The sequence below is a fragment of the Notamacropus eugenii genome, chromosome 1 (assembly GCF_028372415.1).
Source record: "Notamacropus eugenii isolate mMacEug1 chromosome 1, mMacEug1.pri_v2, whole genome shotgun sequence".
Classification (NCBI taxonomy): domain Eukaryota; kingdom Metazoa; phylum Chordata; class Mammalia; order Diprotodontia; family Macropodidae; genus Notamacropus; species Notamacropus eugenii.
Genome location: NC_092872.1, coordinates 41,282,473 through 41,304,544, shown reverse-complemented (window position 1 = coordinate 41,304,544; position 22,072 = coordinate 41,282,473). Strand labels below are relative to the sequence as shown.

The window sequence follows — 22,072 nt, the reverse complement described above, 5'->3', positions numbered from 1 at the left end:
TGTTTCTTCAGCTAAGTAAAGACAGATATAACTCACACTTATTTTATGGGAGGAAATGAATTCACAGATAAAATGTGATAAATATTTTAAAAATCTGGTCATATTACTTAATAAACAGAAGATTCAAGAAAAATTACAAAAAATAAGAACTTTCATTGATCTATCTTTTTAAAAAATTCCTGTTAGATTTCTACAAGTGTGAAATGTAGAGAATGTATCTATTCTTTAAAAAAAAATTAACTAGAAAATCATTAAACGTAACTGTTTTCATGTACAAAGAAGGCCAGGAAATAGGGGCTGTATACGAAACCACCAATCCATTATATGGCTTATTCTTTTCAATATACATTAAATTTAACTTGGTGGTACTAATACTGAACTGCTTGTGCTTATCTGTCTACACCTCTGAAATCTACTCTGTTTTTAAAGAGTAATACATCTTTTTTCTGGATAGAAAATGAAAATGCTACTTCAGTATATCCTGCTATGCATTTGGGAATTGAGGTGACAGCTAAGAAATGACTCCTTAACACATTAGTAAATTGAAGATAAAGTCATTTGACTTATTTTCAATCTTTAGATCCTATACTTTAATAAAAGTATTAATGTATTAACAAGCACCCACCCCCCAAAAAATATCTCAAATAAGGAAATACCTCTGAGATAAAATTATCATAGTAAAATGATGAACTCAGACCCCTGTGACTTATGGCATGTGCTAGGGTAATTTTTCCTGGAGCAAACCCCCACCCCCACCCCAAATCTCAGGAACACCTCTGGGCCTTGTGGAGAAGCTACCACAACATTTTCAGATTCTCTGGCAAGTTTTATCCTAACACCCCCCCCTGAGAAAAAAGGGAGGCATGAGAAGAAAATTCAAGGAAAACTTAAGATATGAGACCACTGGTATTCAAAGGAGTTAATTTCATAACTAGTAATAAGAGACTTGTCTCTCTGAATACTTCACATCCACAATCTTAGGAAATGGCATTCTGGACTTGAGCTCCTCAGGGGTAAACCAGGGGCCTCAACTACCTCTCATAATATTGCTCAGGCTGAAAATCTGTCTCTAGGATTGAGTGACCTCTTGAATTGTGGGTTAAAAGGTCAGTGTCCCTACCCACAACTCACTGTAGAGGCCCTGACCTGGTGGATGATTCTAAGAGGATACCATAGCTGTGGCCTAGTCCCTTAACCAAGAGCAGGTTTCCCCTCGATTACTGCCTAACTACCAATGTAACAGAATTAAATGTTGGGCCTAGAAGGGGCCTTAGAAATCAATCGGTCCGACCCATTTATTTCACAGATGAGGAAACTGAAACTTAATGGGGATATTAGTGACTCACCTAAGGTAAGACAGGGAAACTGAGGCTGGAGAAGTTGAAGGGACCAGGTTGTAAAGCAGGATAGTGAAGAATTTGTGAGCAGAACTAAAGTCTCCTGACATTCCCAGTTATCATTCTTTGATAGCATAGCACCCAGTTAGAGAGTATTTCTTGGACTTAAAACAGCCTATTGTAGAACTTCAAGTACAGCAGTATAATGCCAAGTTAAAAGCTTACAGATCAGAGTCAACCAAATATGTAATACCACTGGCATAACATGCATGCATATTTTATTAATGTAGACCAAAAGAAAGATGGCCAGTCAGGTGGATGAAGATAGTAAGAGGGATGTTTACCCAGCAAAACACAGATAAAAGTTATAAATCATCACATCCAAGAAATATTTCTTGGTTGCTTTCTTCCTACATCCATAAAGAATACATTCCAAATCTATTTTCAAAAAGAAGAGGGGGTGGGTGGAGAGGTATTAGAGTAAGATTCTGCCTAATTTATGGTGCTGAGTATAGTTATATATACCAAACAGAAGAGAGATCCCTTTGAGATAGTGAAATTCCTCAAATGTTCTGTTTGTGGATGGCACTGCATGGATTGCAGAAAGAATAAGGACATTACAGAGCCTCATCAATGAGATCCATGATCACTAAATGAAAAAAACAAAACTTCAAGTGGATCCACAATGTTACATACAAATGAATGACAGCCCATAGTTCATTTGTTCATATATCTTGAACAGGCACCACTTATGACAATAAGCTAGGCCTAGAATTGAATAGAAGGAAGAAAGCAAGCTAGATTGCATTTGAAAAATTGTACAGTGTTGTCAATAGTCCCAAGCTGCTTATTGCCACAACAACCAATCTTTTTAACAACAATATTCTCCTGGTGCCATTAAATGACTGTGGATCACAGACCTTCATAACCTCTGCAGGATCAAAATTGCAGTTGATTGAAAGAACAACGTAAAATGAGCATGAAGAGGGCTAGTGATAGGACTCCTCTCCCACCATCAAAAAAAAATTTTTTTTTAGAAGGAATCACAGACAAGCAGGACAGTTTTGAAAGCTACATGTTAGATATATGCTGAAAAAGAAAGGTAAGCTCTAGATTTAAAAACACAGGCATGGCACATTACCAAAAATGACAAGTAAGGTAAAAGATATCATCAAGAAAGGTCACAGGGTCATAGATTTGGCGCTAGAAGGAATCTAACAAGCCGACTAACACAACCCTGCCATTTTAAAGACAAAGAAACTTAAGCTCATGGAAGTTAAGGAACTACTCAAGGTCACAGAGATGTTAAGTCATAGAGGCTGGTTCTACATCCGGGTCCTCTGCACTGAAAGTCAGTACTCTTTCCACGACACCATTCTGCCTCTCCAAGGTCGGTGGCTAGAAGTGAGAGTGAGGAATAATAGGCAAGTACGAAGAATAAAATATTAAAAGAAGTGAAGGAAGACCCGTTAGCGTGATGGGTAGATCCTCTACTAAAAAACTTGAACAAGGATCTCATAAGATAGTATGGAATGCCCAAATCATTAAAGTAACTCATCCAGAATAAGTGTTATGTACTAAAAAAAAATAGAAGAGAATTATATATTCTCTTACATAGCTTATGGCTTATATAGCCCAAAAAGAAATGGGAATCACTAAACTGCACATAAGAATCCCCGCAGGTCACATATTGACTTACAATTCCACATATTAATATTATCTATGTTTTATTATACTTTTACTTATTGTTAAATATACCCCAATTCATTTTAATCTGATTTGGGTCACACTTGAGTGTTGAAGGTTCCATGTTTGAAACCTCTGATCTAAGCAATATTAAGATGCAGGCCTCAATAGAGATAAAATATAAAGGTGGAAGAATTTCTCCATAAAATTCAGTTTAAAAAAAAATAAACTGTCAGATCAACTTTCTCTAGAACAAATAAATCAGGCTGATAATCTGGGAAAACAAAAGAGAAATCAGACATAGCTCAAGCAAAATTATAGGAATTTTTATATATATATATATATATATATGACTTTAATTCCCAAGAACATACTTAATTTCTACAAGATACCTCAAAACACAGAAATATAATAAAGTACTGAACAGCAACTTAAGAGATGGCACAAAGTATCTGTTGAGAAAGGGAATACTTATCTATTCTTTAGTACCCTAAGAGAACCAACTCTATACCACAGAGCTACATATGTCCTAAAAGGGAATAATAGCCACCAATTATAATAATGCATTTATAAAGTACTTCAGTTCAGCAAACATTAAGTGTCTGCTAAAGAGTTAGACACAGTAGATGCTGGAATACAAATACAAAACTGAAAATAGCTCAGTCTTCATGTTTATATTTTGTGTGTCTGAGATCTAAAGACCCCTTAATAGACTTGAGCATAAAATTAGAAACCAACTTATGCCAAAATTACCATTTGCTACACACAACTTTATAAGGTTTTACTAATATCTCTGTGAAATTTTGAAAAGTTAACTAAAACATGTATTTCATTGATTCTTAAATTTTATACTTCTATGACATGGAGACTAATAGTAGGAAGTAACAAAGTGGAAGAATCATTTCCTGGTGAACCCATCATTACACAAAAAACTAGGCAGAATATTCATGGTAAAGAACTTTTATAATGATTTAATATAAGGCTTAGAGTTTTGTTGAAAATATAAAGGTGACTTTGATGTATACAGAACAAATTCTTTAGACACTTCAGATACAAAAAAGAAATTACATTTTGATAGAAAGATAACAATCAAGAATGATGATTGTGTGGTTACATGATAGAGAGACAGACAGACAGATGGATAGATTGCTGCTGCTTTTGTTGTTGCTAGATGTTATATGACTGCCCATATCATAGGTGTTGTCTTAGTGTTAACTACTTATACAGAATTTGCTCTGAGGAATATAGACACATGGTTTGATTTAGGGTAGTTAAATATGCATTAATTATACCTTACTCTGAACATAACAAAGTTTCAAAGGAAAGCAAAGTCTTTCAAACAAATATTATGGTCTGTCATATTTAATGTGATAGGAAATTTCAGGAGGAAATCTGATAAACAGAGGAGAGGATATACAGATATTTAAGGGTGGGGTAAAGGGGCTGACCAATGATTTCACTGGTACAGGGCATTTCCAACATGGAAATTCATTCCACTAATGCACATGAGCAATTGGACTGTAATTTATATTCTATAGGGTTACCTGGGAAGTTGAGAGGTTAAGTGACTTAATAATAATTAAGCTACCATTTACATAGCACACACTATTTGGCAGGAACTAAGTGCTTTACAAATGTTATTTAATTTGGTCCTCACAACAATTATCCCCATTTTACAATTGAGGAAACTGAGACAAACAGATTAATTAAGTTGCCCAGGATCACAAAATAACCTTATATCTGAGGTGCTATCTGAACTCAGGTCATCCTGAGAGAGTCTGAGGTGAGATATGAACTCAGATCTTGCTGACACCAGGCCCAGAACTATAACTAGTGGTCACATAGCTAGTATGAGAAAGGTCAAGGGAGGAAAAAAGGAGAGGAGAGGAGTGTGTGTGTGTGGGGGGGGGGGGGGGGGGATAATAAAGAGAAAAGAGGAGAGGGAGAAGACAGGGAGAGACAGAGAGAAAGAGAAGAGACAGACAGAATGTACGGTTATTAAGTTCTAATTCTTTTGGGGACAAGAAAACCAAAAACTCTTAAGCAAACCTGATTCATCTAACTTTATTAACATGAGGAACATAAAATCTAGAAGGAATCTGGCCTTGAACTGGGGTTCCAATGCTGATTTTGCCACCTCTATAATTTTGGTTGTTATTTTCCCTTTTCTAAGCCTCATTTTCTTCATTTGCAAAATTAGAAAACTGAGCTAAGACCTTGAAGGTTCCTTCCAGATCTAAACCATAGATTTTGTATGGGTGCAGCATGCCCTAGTGGAGAATGCTGGACTTGAAATTAGGTGACTGACAGACCTGAGTTCCACTAGCTGTGTGACCATGAACAAGTCCTTTAGCCTCTCAGAGCCTCAGTGTGCAGGTCAAAAAAATAGGGATAACAACACTTGTACTGTCTATCTCACAGGTTGTTGTGAAGAAAGCACTTGGCAAACCTTAAACCCCTTTGGAGAATATAAACTCCCTGAAGACTGAGCTATTTTCAGTTTTGTATTTGTATTCCAGCATCTACTGTGTCTAACTCTTCAGCAGACACTTAATGTTTGCTGAACTGAAGTGCTTTATAAAAGCATTTTTATAATTGGTGGCTTTGATATCTATAGATTATTCCATTAGGACATATGTAGCTCTGTGATTTAATATAAAGTCACTTTTAGAAATAATTACAGTTAAGAGCTGCCTATATAACATCGTATAAAAGGTCTTCAGAATAAGAGAAAAACATTGACTACTAATGATAGTTCATATTTATATAAGTACTCTGAGATTTACAAAGTGCTTTCCTTATGATAATTCACCTACATGGTGAGTAATGCTAGCCTTATTATCCCCATCTTACTGATAAAGAAACTGAGGTTCAAAGGTGTGATTTCCCAAGGCCATAGTCAACTAAACTAGTTAAGAGTTATAGTCTGGGATAAGGCTAAGTCTTCTCATTCCAAAGTCAGTGCTCCTTTCACGGCACCCCAACTACTTACATTTATTTAAGAGGCAGTTCAGTTCAATTCCTGATCCAAGTTCAAATATGGTCTCAGATAGTTTGTAGCTGCATGATCCTGGGCAAGTGACTTAATATCTACCTACTTCAGTTTCCTAGTCTGTAAAGTGGAGATAATAGCACTTATCTCCCAGGGCACAATGAGGCAATATTTATAAAGTTATGTTATGTATTTTTTGAGTGTAGCATATTATAATGTTAACTATTGCATATGTTAACTATTACTATTATTATTACCAGTACCAGGCTCTTTCAGCCCACACTGATGTATATTTCACTTAATAGTATATGATTTTGATTCTTTGGTCCTCCCATAAAACTTCCCTTGAGTATAAAATTATACCCAGAAGACAATGCAAAATCCAAAATCACTCTTCCAAATCAATACAATACAAAGCAAGACAGAGGTGACAATTTTCTAGTTAGCTATTAATAATAATTCATAATAGTGCTTTAAAAGGTTCACAAAGAGCTTTCCTTACAACAATTCTCAGAAGTAGGTAGAATAGGTACATTAACTCCATTTACCCAAACCAGATTAGTCAGAACCAGAGTGAATTTGGAGGAAATAAATTCTCTAGTTCATTTACATTAATTTAATTAAACTGAAATAATTAAATTTTCACTTCTTTGGTACAGCCTAATGATAGCCTTAAGTCATTCAATAAAAAATAAAAGTACAATTTCCATTAAAATTTGATTTTCTGATATGTTTTAAATAAACGTGAATAATATTGATGTGTATTAGCAAATTAAGAGGGCAATATATTGTGAATGCATACTATAAAAATGACAAATTTCAAGTTAGGTAAACTAATGGATACAAAGATTAATGTACTAAAAGTCATCGTGCACCCTACTACATAAGTAGGTTAACATTTTCAGATTTTCATTTTGAATTAAATTATAATAAGGATTACGTCTTAATATTGGTATATGCTATACTGATACATATTATCAACAAAAAACAATATGTTGCATGCAAAACTTCTAAAAACTAAATTGTGCTCAATTTTCTTATACAATCTCAGGCCAATACAAGCTTAAAAACGCCCATAATTTTTTAAAGATGTCTTTTTTCCATAAACTAAAAGTCCAAATAAGTTCATGTTGCTTGGTGACGGCAATCCAAATAGCACAGCACCCTCTGGTGCATTTGCTATAGGAAATATAAAATTCCCACAATGAGGATAGCACTGAAAGGGACCTTAAAGACTAACGGGTGGATGTGGCTTAATTTAGTAGATGAATACAGAATTTCATTTTTGAAACTTATCCTAAAATTCCTCTTTTTAAAAATACTCCTGAAAACTTTAGCTTCTATTATTAAGATGATTTAAAGTGTTTTCATCCATAAATTAGTAAAAAAAAAAAAAAAAAGTGGTATAATAAAACTACTAAAATTTCACCTGTTTTTGATACAAAACATTAACATTATAATATGCTACACTCAAAAAATACATGATATGTGAAAGTTAGAGCTCACCTGTCATGGTAACCAAATTGTATTTCATTTTCAACTACTATGACTTCGTACTCTGCAAAATCACCTCATTATTTGAACTGGCAAATAACTTTTGAATTTGCTTTGTGTATTCCAAAGGAGTTAAGCAATATTATCAAAAATTAAATGATTTTACAAAAGGGTTCATGTTATGCTACTTATAAAGATATAAAAAGTGAAATATTGTGTTTAGTAACTACAAGAGTTTTAAACTATCTTAAAAAAAACACTTATTAAAAAGTACCTCTTCCTGGGAAAATAATTAGCTCTGAAAGTAGATTTTACTAATGACAAAAGCAAAGGATGCCACCTGCTTTAGACAGCCCTTTTGTGAGCCACTGGAAGTCCCAACACAATGCACTAGAAATGAAAGTGACACCTGTTTAAAGAAGCCATCTGTCCCTAACAAGCTAGATTTAGTCAAATCCACTTAATCGTGGTTTTCCAAAATATGGGAGCACTAAGCACCTGTGAGCAGGGAACTCAAAATGTATTTTGTGGTGACCATTCTAAAGATGTACAAATAATAGTAGTCAGCAAAAAAATCTGTTTGAGGAATTTTAAGTACTCATTTTTAAAGCAAGGATATGACATTCTTTATCCCCATACTTAGCACAGAAAATGATTATATGATGCTATTCACAATTATATTATTTCAGTAATCTAAGTACCTACCGAATGTCCTTATTTTCGGTATAACTTTATCAAGAATAGCATTCCTGTTATATTGTTCTAAGTTTGCTTTTACTCTTCCCTACACTTCGGATGAGCTAGCTAACCATTTAACGAAGAAAAACACACATTCAAAATCTAAAGAAGTGAAGTCTTTATATTCCACCTACAGTTTTTTCCCTGTTAGAAAGTTCAGATGAAAGCACTATGTACAATTTTTTAAAGAATGATTTAAAACATTACCAATAAGCAAGATTTGTCAGTACTCAAATAAAGCAATGAATTTATCTTTGATAGACTGCATTTATTTTGAATCTCTAGTTTGTTTCCTAAAAAAAGGAAAATAAATTTCAATGCTTTAAAAACCATGTTATTAATGTAACAGGGTATGAAGTACATCAGACTGAAAGGCTTGGAACATTTAAAATCCTTATGATTATAGCACAAGTCTAAATGAATGATAGAAAAAAGATACAGCATTTATTATATGAAGTAGGCCTAATTCTCCTACTTCATGAAAAGATTGGGGAACTACATCCATAATGAATGGTTTTTCGTTTAATACTTATGAATGCATGACTCAAAAAGTATCTATTTTCTTTTAATTCAACTAATAAACCAGAACAAATACTGCAAACAATTCAGAAAGTTCAAGATATATCATATATTAAATGTATTAGGACATTAAAACACAAATCAATAAGTGTTCAGCTACATAAAACAGCTATATATATATGTGTGCATATTATATATATATATATGAGTATTTTTATTGGATTTTTTTCCCCAAAATCTAGGTACTTTCAAAGAATGGAGGAAAGCATCAGCACTTGCTAGATCTAAAACTTAAGAACAAATATCTACTTACAGAACCCTACCAAGGAACATTAAGAGGGCAATAATCAAAATGATAAGCAAAATCACTCATTATATTAACTGTAATTATCTTTAAGGTTAACAAATCTGCCAGTATCTCAGTATTTATTTTAAAAGCCTATGTAAATGAAGTTGACTCACTTATAGGTGGAAATAATTTCCTGTGAGTGTAACTTTACCAATAATCTCTTTTTAACTAATAGTTTTGCGACACCTATGAAAGTTCTGCACTCACATCAATATGACACTAATTTTTTAAAACTCCAAAATCTGTGTGTAATGGTTATAAGTTCCTTAGAATGATGCAAATTCTTGCATCTTGAACATTAAAATACTAAACCATAACATTATACCATAGTCTACTCTATTGATAACCCCATTATGCAAATGACAAAGTCTCAACCGGTATCTAACGAAAGCAAAACTATTAACTTTAGCGAGAGTTTATGAGACTCAGGAGCTTCAGGATCAGAAACTATTGGGGCATTTGACATTCCTCAGAGCAAAAAAGAATACAGGGTAGGGTTATAGATTTGACATCCAGAAATTGAGAAAGACTGCTCTCAGACCGAAATATCACGTTCAGTTATATAAAGCATTCACTGGAAATAAAACCTATGGAATAAAACTTAGAGAAACACAACTCATCTTTGGCAAAAGATTAGTCCTACTTAAGCATTACAATTATTTAGCCTGCATAACATTTTACAATCTCAAACTGTCACATTCTTCAGTTTGCCCTATTAGTTAAAGTTAAATCAATGTCTTCTTAGTTGGGATTGTTACTAGGAACTAAGGCATAATCAAGTCATGATTTAACAAGTTCCAAACTGGAAACAAAACATGTGCAATTAAAATAAGAAATTACATTTATTTCCAGAAATGTACATTAATAAAAAGTAATGCCACTTTCCTATTAATTAAAGTTACACTATACAACATACAAATTTAAGGAGTCTGCATTGTAAAATTGGGTTAACTCTAAAGATCAATCCTGTTGGTGGAGAGCTAATCTCTTATATCTACATAGGAAAACCAAATATAAATATTTCCAAAGTAATAGCCCTTTAAACTGAGAGAATATTAAACAAATCTGATGTCCAGTGAAAACAAAAAAGTAAATACAAAGAAAATGTTAAGAACAGAAGTCTCTAGATCTAAACCACAAAGTAAGGGAAATATACACACGTTTCAAGTTGAGAAGCTTCATACATTCTTTATGAACAACTTGACTTCAATTTCAACTCTCAAAGGAAAATGAACTGGGGGGGGGGGGGGGGCGGAGAGCTCCAAGTACCACAACTCACAACTACCACTATAAACTGAATTCTCTCAAAGCTTTCTTCAGTCCTGTCTCTGTCTAAAACACAATCTTATAACCTCAATGTAAATTACTAAGACCTTCTCCACTATTGGGAGGTTTATCAAAGTGAAATGGAACCTCACTACCACCCCTCCCATCTCCACATGAAGATAAAGCTCTGTCAATAACTACTAACCGAACTATCACAGATGCTCTGCATCCGGTTTAAATCACAAGCACACACAAAAAAAGGCACTTTAAAAAAAAATCTCCTTCTCCGAAGCAACAAGAACACAGTAAAGAGGCCCCTGGCTTCAGTGTGTGTGGAGAGGGGGTTAGAGGGGAGAGGGGGGGAGGAAAGAGAAGGGAGAAGAGTGCTGAATGGATATTAAGACTGTTTGCAGCACAAAGAAAATACAGTTTTAAAAGAAAAAGAAAACAATGAAACTGCTGGTGATTAAAGAAGAACACCCTATTTATCACACAGCAAAGAGAGGACAGAACGAAGGAAATAAGAGGTGGGAAAAGTTCACCAGTGTTTGAGGTTAAAGGGGAAAAAATCCATACCAGGCCCTACAAGTGAACAAACAACAACAAAAAATACCTCTGGCTCCTCCTGCACATTGTAATCTATTTCGGTTTTGAAAAAAAGCAGGAAACATACAGGTTTAAAAAAGAAAAAAGAAAGGGAAGAAAATTTCTGGTTTCTCCACCTGACCCTCCTCCTCAGCTTTGAGATCAGAAATATTCCACAATACCAATCAGAAAACTGTATTTCCCTCTCCCACTCCCCACAGACCCCCCAGATCACACTCCATCCCTAAAGTGCAACCAGAGAGGGGGGAGAGACTGGGGGGCGCAAGACGCACACACACATCCTAGTCTATCTATATAGTTAGTAAATATAAATTGTAAACAAGCTCCAGCAAGAGAGAAGCCCCCAAAGCAGCAGCAGCAGCAGCAGCAGCAGCAGCAGCAGCAGCAGCAGCAGCAGCCCCCGGGGTGTGAGAAGCAGCAGCAGAAGAGTGAGACACACACACGCGCGCACACACATACACACACACAAATACACACACGCACGGACACACGCGTACACACACATCCACACGCTCCCACACACATGTAGATATAGAATAATATTCACCTTGGCTGTGGATTATTGTGGTGTTGTTGGTGGGTGATGGAGATGGTGGTGGTGGGGAGGAGGAGGAGGAAGAGGAGGAGGAGGAGGAGAGGAGTAGTTGTTGTTGATGGGTAACAGTCGCCAGGACTACGGTGACTATGGCGCTTGATTCACAAGGCAACGGTTGCTATAACTCACAAAAGAGAGAGAGAGGGAGAGAGAGGGAGAGAGAGAGAGGGAGAGAGGAGGGAGAGGGAGACACACGGGGAGGGGGGGGTTGGGGGAGGGAAGAGGGGAGGAGGCAACCGAACCTGAGAGCCGCCGCTGCCGGAAGAGGCGGGCCCAGGGCCCGGTGACTGACACTTCACGGTGGGAGTGGGGAGAAGGCCCGGGCCGGGGGAGTGGGGGGGGGGGGATAAACTAGGGAGGAATGACGAGAGGGGACACGGGCGGGGGGAGGGGGAGACACCCGAGGCTCCTTTCGAACCGACACCTGCTTCTGCAGGCGAAACTAGGGGACGAGGGAGAGGACGCTAGAAGGTGGCTGGACGGGTTTGGAGATTTCGTGTCTCCAAGAAAAAGACTAATGGCTCAACAGAATAGCTCTGAAGGGAGGACCCCGCCACCCCCTCTCCGCTTCGCCCCAAATGAAAGAAAGGGTGGGGGAGAAACAGTCACAGTAGAGGGCGGCGGGACATGGCGCTGGATGGGGTAGGCGGTAAAGCGAAACGGGCGCTTCGGAGAGTGGCCGCCCCTGCGCCTACGTCACTTCCGGGGGGCAGTAGCCCGGATGTTACCGCCTCTCCTGGAATCGAGGCGCAGGCGTCCCTAACTGCTGTTGCCGCTGCTCCCGCTTCCCCTCCTCCTCCTTTTTCCAAGTCGTTGAGCAGCTTGGCGCTCTAGGGCTCCCTGGTCCCGCGCGGGACAAGAGTTTTCTCGTCTCTTCCTCCCCCTCCCTCCCTCTCCAGCCTCCTGCTTTCCCGGTCTCCCGCCGGCCCCCAGAGGGCACTGAGGGGAGGCGAGCGGCGCCGAGGCGGTGTGTGCATGGGGGGGAGGGGGGAGAGGGCGAGCGGGAGCTGGGGGGAGCTGGGGGGAGGGGGGCGGTAGAGAAGGTGCGCGTGCCAAGCTCGCGACGCCGCGGCCGCCATCTTAAAAGTGAGCGAGAGACCCCCGCGCGTGGGGGAGGCGGCCCGGGCCCCCAGCCGATCGCCTGCCTCGGCCGCAAATCCGGGAAAGGCTAAAACTAAGGGACGAGAGCGGCGGCACCTGCCCACACCCAGGCCGCGATCCTGTGGAGCCGGGGCGAGGAAGTGTGACCACCTGTCCCCACGTCGGCTCAGCCCGGGCGGAGGACGCCGGCTCCTGTGCTTGGGGTCGTGGAGACCCGGTATTCCGGAGTCACGCCGTGTTATTTCTCCCGGGACAGGAGCTAGCCATTGTGATGGGTCCGCTGCTGCCTGGGCCTGCCTTGAGTGCCCTGGTGGTGACGATCGGGGGAACCTCCCCCATTCTGGCCTCGCTTCCCTTGGCTCCTCCAAAGGCTTCGGGGCTAACCTGGGGCGGCCACTCTGGCCTAGGGCTAGCCTGCGAAGGGGGAGGGAGAACGGGGTGTCGTGGGGAAGGCCCTGAAGACCCGCTAAAATGTCCTAGGTGACAAATGAGGGGGTAGGCGGTATGGTATGAAAAGGGACCGAACCCAGTTGTAAGAGTGTACCTTTAGAGGACAGTGAAAGGACCTTGAAAAGTCATCTAGTTCCCCTCAACCACTCTTTCATTTTACAGAGGAGGAAACCAAGGCTCAGGGAGTTTAAGCAAATAAGTGGCATTTGAACTCAGACCCCACACTCCAAGCGCCAGCTGTTTTCGCACTTTACAGTCACTAAGCAAATCTTAACCCTAGTTAGTCTAAAATAAGGGGTCATAATCTGTAATACCAGGAGTTTGGGAATAGGTGATAATACAGTCATAATTTTAGAGTTGGTATGGACCTTAGAAGGGCAGCTAGGTGGCACAATGGTGGCCTAGCCTAGAGTCAATAATACCCCTCTTCCTGTGTTCATATGTGTCCTAAGACACCATGTTACCCAGGACAAGTCACTTAAACTCTGTTTGCCTCAAGTTCCCACATCAGCTTTGAGCTAGAGAAAAATGGCAGACCACTCCAATATCGTTGCCAAGGAACCCCAAATGAGGTTACACACCACTGAAAAAGACTCAACCACAAAGGGACCTTAGAGGCCATCTGATAGACCTAGCGTCTCATTTTATGGAGACCCAAAGAGGTTAAATGAATTGCCCAGGACCAGACACTACATATTACTAGCATGTGTCTGAGAATTTGAACACCACACGTTTCAGGCAAAACTGGGAGAACACGGTCTTCCCAACCTCATATCCAGAATTCTTTAAGTGCAATGATAATTACTTTCAAAGTTTTTTTACTTTTAATTTCATAGTCATCAACAACAAAACGGGATCCTAAGGGCAATTCTAGTTACTTTATACTAGTGTGGAAAATCCCTCTATAGATAACTAGAGTTTCCTGGGGGCACTGAGAGGTTCAATGACAACTACTATCATACAGTTTGTGTTTATCAGAGACAGGCCTTTATCCCATGTCTTCCTGTCTTCCTCTATGCAGCAACAGGCATTTATTAAGCACCTACTACCAACCAGCCTTGATGCTAGAGATAACAAAAAAGTAGTCCTTTTAAGGTGCTTACATCCATTAAGCTACACAACTTCTACGAACAAAAATTGTTCCTATTAACTTTTGGCAAGATAACATCAACAGTTTGGTGACCTCATATTTTGCAACCAAAACATTTTACATATGAGGAATTGGAGGTCCACAAAAGTTAAGTGACTTAAGTATTCAAGAATCAGGATTTTAGTAATAGAGCTATACTTGAACTCAGGTTACATAACTTGAAGTTCTCTTTCCACTTTCTCCCTGTCATATAGTGCTGTTTCTACAGTACTGCTGTTTACCATACTGTTCTGTGTGATACAAGGATTCTGCTAGCAATGTTAATAATTTTTTCTCAAATATGAAATTATAAAAAGTGCATTCTTTTCTGCTATGAAAATAGACTTTGTCTTTCCTTTTCCTATTTCCTAAGAGTAGACTTCCTAGCCTTCCGTTTATCCTGGAATTTTTCCAGATCCCCAGATCAACGTTTATGGGTTCCATCAATGTATTTCAAGTCCAAAAGTATTCTGTGGCCAAAATATTTTGGGAAATGCTGCACTACACCATGCTGCCATCTGCTCTTTCCATTATACCACACTTTCAGTAAGCCTGCTTCTCACAACGCACCACCTAACCCCCTTTAATTGCTGCTTTTAACCTCATAGCACTTTATCTGGATGGTTTTTTAGTTTTATCACATGTAATTTTTTAAATTCTTTGTATCCTTAGTGCCTTTAACATAGTAGGACCCCCTGAATTGAATCAATTTTAAGTAGATTTTAAGGGAAAACATGTTAAAGGCAAGTTGAATTGAATCTAAAAGAAAAATAAGCCCTGATATTAGCTTTGAATCTAAATAAAATTGCTTGATTTCCAAAGTATAAAAATTGTCACCCAAAATGAAGTTTTGGGCTTTCTCTGTATCCTCAGTGCTTAGCACAGTGCCTGGAAAATATAGTGTTTAACAAATGCTTCTTGACCAATTGACAGTGTTAATAATGTATTCAAAGAGTGCATAATCACTTTTGGAATCTGAGATCCCTTCCAGTTTTGAGGGTTTTTGACTCCTATGAATAAAATACAAGGATTTGGAAGAATTTTTGTGTGACAAGGAATTGGTTACACTTGAATAGTGTATATTACTGTTAACAAAAAGATTCTCAAAGTTGCAATCTTCGTTCAAGTATCCAAACTGTTGACTCAAAATTATGACTTTCAGTTGCATACGGTACAAATGTTTGATACTGTATTTTATGGAAAAATGCATACAAAGTTTCTAACTCAGGTTTCCCTTTAAATGCTTTGCTGAATCTGGTTACATTGTTTCAATGGGTAAAAGCTACTCTGAGCTTTGTGGAGAAATGCTTAATGTTGACAGTGACCGCAGCTTATTCCAAGGGAAAAAAATTGTAATATATCCTGTATTTGGTATTACTATGGACTCTGTGATAATATTTTTAAAAGGTAATTATAAGTGCATCTTTTAATATTTCATAGATAAATTTCAGAAATATTTTTCATACTTTTTTTTTTAAAGACCAACAGAGCATACTGATGTATTCCAGTATAGTGGAATACACACAATGGGCCTGCTAACAAGCTACTAAAGAGAGAAGACAAAATCATCCCTTTTGTTCTTTGGGCAAATCTCAGCTCCTACTGTCAGTTAATGATATTTACAGAATCTCAGAATATAAAGCGACCTGAACCTGAAAAGTCAAATGATCCAATCCATACCTGAACAGGAATCTCTAAACATTCTCAACAAGTGGTTATTAGCTTTAAAAAGAAATCTTCTAGGAAATAAGGAACTGATTACCTCCCAAGAAAATTCATTCCACTTAGGAACAACTTTAATTATCAAGAAAATGTTCTGATTTTTATTACATACTAAACACTAGGAGATAGGCAAAGTTCAGATAGGACAAGGACCCTGCCCTCACAGAGTTTACAGTATTAAACAGGGAAATAAGACATCTTATTTGCCTATTCTACCTATTCTATTAAGCTCAACTTAAATGACACCTTCTTAATGAAGTTCTTTCTTCTTCAACTTCCTCAAAACTCACACAAAATTTTATCAATAGGGAACAATGTGATCATTACTCCTCATCAGATGACTTCTGCCACTTCCATCACTGTCTCATATGATGAAGTTATTATTCTTATTCCTTGCCAAAGTAAACTCTTCTACTTGTTGAAGTGATACCATTTCATCCTCCAACAGATTGCCCCCTCTGTTATTCCCTCTCTTTCACTTATTTTCAATCTCTCTCTGTCTACGAGTATGCCCATGTTTCCCTTACCCTCATTTGATCTTTCCATCCCCACTAACTATTGTCCTACATCCCTTCTACCCTTTGTAGCTAAACTGGAAAAGTCTGTCTACAACAGGTGCCTCCACTTTCTTTCCCCTCTCTTCTGGCTGGTCAGTGATTTCAGTTATATATGACTCTATAACCTAATTTGAGGTTTCCTTGGCAAAAATACTGGAGCAGTTTTGCCATTTCCTTCTTCAGTTCAATTTACAGATGAAGAAACTGAAAGGAAACAGTTAAGTGACTTGTCCAGGCTCACACATCTATTAAGTGTCTGAAGCAAGATTTGAACCCATGTCCTTCAGTCCTGGTGTTCTATCCACTGTGTCTCCTACTCTATAAGTTTTTAGGATACCATTCTCTCTGATTTATTTCCTTACCTATCTGATCACTCCTCTGTTTGCTAGATGATCTTTCAGATCATGCCCTGTAAGCATGAGTGCTCCTCAGTGTTCTCTCCTGGCCAATTTTCTCTTTTCCCTCTATGCTGCTTTACTTGTTGATCTCATCAGCTCCTATGGATTTAATTACCATCTCTATGCTTATGATTCTCAAACTGAAGTCTAATCTTGCATCTCCAACTGCCTTTCAGACATTTCAAACTTGATATCCAGTAGACATCTTAAACTCAATATGTCTAACAGAATTCATCTTTTCCCCTAAACCCTCTATCCACCTTTCCTATTACTGTAGGGGATAACACTATCCTCTCCATCCTTTGGGTTAGAAATCTAGGAATCATCCTGAGTTCCTCTCTATCTCTATCCCTCCCCTCCCATAAACAATATTGCCAAGGCCTGTTAATTTCACCTTTGCAACTTCTTCTGTATCCCCTCATTCTCTGTCACTGTCACTACTCTAATACAGGCCCTTATAATAATCCCTTGTGTGGGTTATTATAATAGCCTGCTGATGGGTCTGCTAGCCTCAAGTCTCTCCAATCTATCATCCATTCGTCCAGTAAAGTGATTTTTCTAAAGTGCAAGTCTGATTATATCACACACACACAAACACAAACATCCATCCCTTACTCAAACTCCAGTGACTTCCTATTGCCTCTAGGATCAAATAAAAAAATGTTTGGCATTCAAAGCCCTTTATAACCTACCCCCTTCCCACCTTTCCAGTCTTCTTACATCTTACTTCCCAATATATTCTTTTTGATTCAGTGGCATTGGCCTCCAGGCTATTCCATGAATAACACACTCTATCTCTGGGCTCCAGGTTTTCTCTCTGGCTGTCTTCCATTCCTGGAGTATTTTCCCTCCTCTTCTCTCACTAGTGACCTCTCTGAGTTCCTTTAAGTTCCAATTAAAATTCTATCTTCTATAGGAAGCCTTCTTTAACCCCTCTTAATTACAGTGCCTTCCCTCTGTAAATACATGCTATTTATTCTGTATATACCTTGCTTTGCATATTTTTTTTTGTTTATTGTCTCCCCCATAAGATTAAAAGCTCCTTCAGGACAAGAAATGTCCTTTGCCTCTTTTTAAAAAATATTTTATTTTTGTCCTCAGTACTTAGTATAGTGCCTGGCACATACCCAAGTAAATGTTTATTAATTGATTGAAAGATGTAGAAGCAAGAAAGTGCCAAGTGTGTTCTTTAATTAATTAGTTAAATTAATCCAGTGTGATTAATCCAGTGCGTGTCTGAAATGAAAGTATATGGAGGGAAATGATTTAAGAAACTAAAAAGGTTAATCTATAACTACAAAATTTTTTTCATAAAGATATTCTCATTTGTCATTAGGTGTGCTCCTGAAATGGTAGTGTGGAAAAGTTTGGGAAATAGAATCATTTAATTATACAGGGAGTACACTAAAAATATTTGTGGCAAATCTTATTAAGCAATCAATCTCCTGCTACTTAATCTGTTGTGATTTGGGTGTAGTATCCAGTTCCCTTAAAGTCAAATGCATATTCTGTTTGTTCATTCGAAAAGTTAAGGAGTTGAATTGAATCAGAAATGTCAAACTAAAATAGAACTGGCCACATGTTGATTTAGAAAAGCACAGATTAACACCAGCATTTTGCTGTATTTCTGCATGTTTGTTAAACATTTGCCAAGTACATTTTAGTCTGGGTCAGGCTTTCCTTGACAGTGTAGAAGTCTTCATGCATGGCCCAAAACTGTGTTTGCTACCTCTGAACTAGATGACCTCTAGAGGCCATTACAGTTCTAAATTTAGATAATTGTGCACCAATTATGAGCTGTAATATATAATTCCAAACAACAGATAATTTCCCCAACTACTCCCAAAATACTTGTCTTCTCTTACAATGCAGTTTGTTTTCCCCTCAAGTATTTTTTTAAAAAACTATTTTCAGGAGTAAGTTTTTAATTAATTACTATTTTACTTTTCTCTTCAAAGAAAAAGGAAAAATAGAATTTACTATTGAACAATGAGGAGATTGGAAAGGTCCAGGGATCTGGAGAGGTTTCTATTCTCCTGCATATACCCTACATTCCAATCACACAGGGTTACTCAGGATAAGTCAATAATCCTGAGTCTGGCATTCAAGGCCAACCAAAAGTCTGACATTTTCTGAGATTACTATCCCCAACTGTTAACTTTCTTGAATATGTTGTTGTATCCAAATCAACACCCTCAATATACATTCTTGTTTCCTATCTTTGAGGAACTTTTGCTTAGGTAATTTTATTCATCTATACTTTCCTCTTATCTTTTCACCTATACAAATTCTACTCATTCAATGAGAATCAACTCAAATCACAATTTCTGACTACTGTAGGCAAGGGTGGTTTCCCTCTAAAATACTACGATAATTTATTTGGAAATTTGATAGTTTCATAAAGCTTTGTGACATTACATCTGTTATCTTGAACCATTATTATATAGTTTTATTCTTAACAATGAGAGTGATGAAAGAAAATATATTTTTTATAAAAGTCAACAGCTTGGTAAAGGAGGCACAAAAAATACTGAAAACACCTTAAAAAAACAGAACAAACCAAATGTTAAAAAGATGCACAAAAATCCATTGAAGAGAAGAATGCATTAAAATTACCAAATAGAAAAAGATAAAGAAAAATTCACTGTAGGAAAGAATTCCTTTAAAAAAAAAAGAATTGACCAAATGAAAAAAGATGAACAAAAATTCACTAAAGAAAATAACTTCTTAAAAAGCAGAATTGGATAAATAGAAGAGGAGACACAAAAGCTCATTGAAGAAAATAATTCCTTAAAAATTGGAAATGGGCAAGCTAATGACTCCATGAAACATTGAGAAATAATAAAGCAAAGCCAAAAGAATGAAAAACATAGAAGAAAATGCAAAATGTCTCGTTGGAAAAACAACTGTCCTGAAAAATAGGTTGAGAAGAGACAATTTAAGAATTATTGGAATACCTGATAGCCATGAAAAAAAAAAGCCTAGACATCATCTTTAAATAAATTATCAAGGAAAACTGCCCCAAATTCTAGAAACAGAGGGCAAAATAGAAAGCCAAAGAATCCACCAATCACTTCCAAAATGAAAACTCCCAGGAACATACATCAAAGCCAAATTCCAGAGCCTCAAGGTTAAGGAGAAAATATTGCAAGCACCTAGAGAGAAACAATGCAAGTTGGAGCCACAGTCAAAATAATCCCAAGATTTAGCAACTTCTTCATTAAAGATCAGAGAACTTTTAATGTGGTATTCTAGAAGGACAAGAAACTAAGATTAAAACCATAAATCAACTACCCAGCAAAAGTGAGTGTAATTCTTCAGGGTAAAAAATGGATATTCAGTGAAATAGAGGACTTTCAAATAATCCTGATTAAAAGAGTTGAATAGAACATTTTACTTTCAAGTATAAGACTCAGAAGCATAAATAGGTAAACAGGAAAGACAAGAAAGAGAAATCATAAGGAATTCAATAAGGTTAAATTGTTTACATTCCTACATGGGAAGATGATACTTATAACTCCTAATAATCTTATCTTTATTAGGGCAGTTAGAAGGAATACACATGGACAGTGCCACAGCTAGGTCACCATTTTGTGTGCCATTGACCTCTTTGGTATTCTAGTAAAACCTTTGGACCCATTCCAGAAAAATACTCTAAATAAAATACATAGTAAACTACTTATATTAAAAAATGGTTATATAAAAATTCTTTTAAAAAAAAACCTAATTCATGGGAGCAGCAAAGTCGCATAGTGGATAGAGCACCTAGAGTCACTAGGTCCTGAGTTCAAATCTGGCCTCAGACAGTTATGAGCTCTATGACCCTGAACAAGTCACTTAACTCTCTTTACCTCAGTTTCCTCATCTTTAAAATGAAGCAGAGAAGGAAATTGAAAACCACTCTAGTATCTTTGCCAAGAAAACCACAAAATGGGGTCACAGAGTTGTATACAACTAAAATGACTGAGAAATATATCTTATAAGTTCTTTGAGGTAATTCATATGCTTCTTTGTTTCCCCTGCAAACACTGACACATAGTAGGAGTTCAATATGTGATTTCTTCTGTTGTTATTGTTGCTGATTACGTCACTTTTTCAGGAGATTTATTTATTTCTTGATTATGTTTCCCTGATGTATGTCAAATGACATAAGGAACACAACTTGAAATAAATAATTTGTTATAGTTCAGAAAGAAAGTAAAGCATACATAGATGATCAAGAGTTGGCTTCAGTGCTTTCAAATTACAGATATGTGATACTTGGAATATTCATGCCATTGTTCCCTTCCATGTAATATTGAAGGCTGAGAGTGAATTGAATGGACAAATAATACAGGATTTATATTTTTAAATGGCAACGAAACCGAATTATTACCATACTTGTATAATCTCCCTTATATATCCATTACCTTAACCATTTCATACCTAAAATGGTGGAAAGGGAAGAAAGAAAATAACTCAAAGTCATACAGTTAATGGTGACATTTTAACTTAAAAGGCATGACTAAATGAATCAATAAAGATTGAGTGCCTACTATGGATGATGTACTATTTTAGGCATTGTAGATAAAAAGACAAAAAGAAAAGAAAATAGAAATAATTTCTGCCTTTAGGGAAATTACCTAGTATACATATACACTATACATAAATATTGTATGTGTGTATGTGTGTGTGTGTGTGTGTGTGTGTGTGTGTGTACAAAATAAATGTAATATGTATTATCAGGAGAGGCACTAGTAGATGTCAGGGAGAAGCAAGAAAGGAAGATTATGTGGAAGGTACTATAAACTGAACTTTGAAAGAATAAGACTGGTTTTCATGTGTGGTTTAGGGATTCAGTCTCATTATTTTATGTACTATATATTTTACAAACTATATGTATAGTATAATGTTTAAATAAAAGGAGTGAAATAAAAAAGCTTAAATTATGACCAGTAGGTGTTACCTTTTTCTTATATTTATATCAGTGAATGCCTCAATTGGATTAGAGAATTGTTATCTTATCCTGAAGCAGAAACAGAGCAAAGAAAGGACACCTATATTATAGTCCTGGTTCTACCACTATGACCTTGGATAATTTATCTAGCTACTCAAGGCATGTGGTTACATCCATAGAATTTTAGCACTAAAAAG

At 37.1% G+C, this 22,072-nt stretch overlaps 1 protein-coding gene across 1 annotated transcript in view; it reads right to left on the bottom strand.

Annotated features, from left to right (window-relative positions):
* The window catches only part of RFX3 (regulatory factor X3), a 330,189-nt gene extending 318,352 nt beyond the window's left edge, over nucleotides 1–11,837 (bottom strand). The window contains exon 1 of the mRNA XM_072597449.1: nucleotides 11,535–11,837. The gene's annotated coding sequence lies outside the window, so the exon portion shown is untranslated. The remainder of the gene's footprint in view (nucleotides 1–11,534) is intronic.
* Nucleotides 11,838–22,072: the final 10,235 nt, after the last annotated feature.